We start from the raw sequence: 2680 nt of genomic DNA, 5'->3' as shown, positions 1-2680 counted from the left end.
CCTGGTACCTCATCACTGTTCTCTGGCTCAGTGGCGATACTCTGTAAGGCAAGGATGGGCTGATTGGGACTAGCATTTTTGATCCCTAGTTTTCAAGGCTGGTTATTTCCTGGCTAGGTCTTATTTTAGGGGAAACACAGAATTAGGAGTAAGGGTGAGAGAAAATCACTAGATAGAAATACAAAGTATCAGAACCTACATCTCTTGGGTTGCCTTGTTGCTTCTTCAACATTTGGTGGAAGGTTATTCCACCAACACGTTCAAGAAAGCCAAGAAAGACAAAGTGGACCCAGAAATCAGATCAGACACAGGAGAGAAGTAGAGAGATACTGCGGGGCTGAGAGTGGAGAGGTCTCAGAGTGACAGAGTGTGGCAGACCAAGACACAGAGGGCCTCACAGGGATGGCAGCAAGTCAGGTGGCTGAATGACAGTTTGCTTGACTTCTACAGAGGAGAGCTTTTTGCTTCTGTGGGAAAGCCTGAGGCTTCATTTTCTAGGCATGTAGAAAATTAATCAAATAAATAAAGCGACTGTGGATCCCAAAGCAAACTGAAGTCTAGTACAGAAGGAAACGTAATCTTATGGAACTGAAATATTGTCAATAAAGAATTTGTTTATAGTAACTGTAACGTAAGCACTGAATATTTCATCAAAAATTGGGAGGATGAGGGAAGAGAATTGTGAGAGCTTGCATGGGGTGTAGAATGAATACACATTCTTCAGTCAGTGGATAATGTCTACTTTACAAATGAAACAATAGCAGTATAAACATATTATTCAGAAATCTGGAAATTAATGAGAAACAAAATTGCCTTAGGGATGACACAAGGTTGCAAGAAAGGTTACTGTTTTTCATTATAAACTTGCTATTTAACCTTTTTTGTATTATACACATGTATTTCTTCACTCTAGGTCTTAATACAATGCTTTGTATTCAGTAAGAGCTCAGTGAAAGGTGGCTACTATGACAGGTTGAATGTCTCTTATCAAAATGGTTAAAATCAAAGTGTACAGAATTTTGGAATTCTGTAGGATTTGGGGATATTTGCATGTACGTAATGAGATGTCAGCAGTAAGAGCTCAGTGAAAGGTGGCTACTATGACAGGTTGAATGTCTCAACAAAATGGTTAAAATCGAAGTGTACAGAATTTTGGAATTCTGTAGGATTTGGGGATATTTGCATGTACGTAATGAGATGTCTTGAGTATGGGTCCCAGCCTAAATACCAAATTCATTCATGTTTCATATTCATAGGCCGAACATATTTTTACACAATATTTGTAATAAGCTTGTACAGAAAGTGAAGTTTCGTTATGCAGAATTTTTCACTTGTAGTGTCATTGTCAGAGTTCAGATTTTTGGATTGGAGACGCTTGAGCAGAGTCAAGTCCTACGTGTAAAACTAGATGAATGAAGACATTGTGAATTCCCTAAGGCTTCTTCCTCTCAAAACTGTCAGAAGCAGAAGGAGGCTTTCTTCATTCAAAGCATTTCAAAAGGGTGTCTATGTCAGGTCCAGCAAGGAGGCCGTCCTGGTCTATGAACTTGCAATCTGGTTGTGAACCTGGAAGAGCAAATGTGCCCATCTCTGCTTTTTCTGCTACACTCTCATGAGGGCCAGGGAATGAAGTCCCAAAGTCATCGAGCCTGCTTTTCACTGAGATGTCCCTCCCAGGTCACACTGTCAATGCCAGAGTGGGTCATTAAGTATTGTTAATTTTTAATGCACACATGTTTAGACTCTCTGGCTATAACAAAACCATTTCAACACATTTCCCTTTTCTATTTTCAACTTTTAGGGGAAAGCCTGTATTTATATAGAAATTCCGAACAGCTGTCAACAGGATCACTCAAATAACTGTGGTCACTGCTGCATAGCTGTCTTTAGTTCTGTCAAGTTCTTCATAGAGTTGCATCTCCGCTCTGCAGTGCTTTCCTGAATAATTGATGGCCAAACTGCTCTAAACCATCAGTTTAGTGAGCAGATCTAGGGAGTAGGTCTTGCCCCTGGTCCCTATGACCACCAGCGTCCCGAGCTGGGGTCCATCACGCTGGATAAGCTCATGGGATTACAGTACCGCTTTCCTGAAAATAAAACAATAAAAATTAACCTCAGCTGGATTCTGATTTAATAGTATCTGGCAAGTTAACTGCATTATTTTTGAACACATGGACATAAAGTTGATATGAATAATAAAACTGAAGTATAACATGGACAAAGGAAATGTAAAAGTCACCTAATCTTCAAAAGAAATTCTATACTTGAATCATTAACTATGCTCTATTTATAAAACTAGAATAATTGAAAACAGGATTTTCAGTTGATTCATATAGCCCCAGAAATATTTATTATTGCAAGTCAAAAAGATCTGTCTGGGGTTTGTCACTGAAAATGTCTAAACTCGGTGTCCAGATGTTTATTCAAGTTGCTCCCACAGAGTTCCAATGTCAATATCAGGGGTTATCAGGGAGCATCGCTGTGTATCTTCCTTGATAAATATTCTCATCTCTTTTGCATCTTTGATGTTTTCCTTCATTAAAATTCCTGGCCAATATCCACAGAAATCTGCTGGGTTTGCATGAAAAAAATTAGTCTACACATCTGACGGATGATGATGTCCTATGACTCCACAGAGATAATATTTATCAGCAGCTATCACTTAGGGATTACAATCAGC

Source organism: Fukomys damarensis, unplaced genomic scaffold, assembly GCF_012274545.1.
Source record: "Fukomys damarensis isolate Sample0158 unplaced genomic scaffold, DMR_v1.0_HiC HiC_scaffold_25, whole genome shotgun sequence".
NCBI lineage: Eukaryota > Metazoa > Chordata > Mammalia > Rodentia > Bathyergidae > Fukomys > Fukomys damarensis.
The sequence above is the reverse complement of the archived record's forward strand: the minus strand, read 5'-3'. Positions refer to the sequence as shown.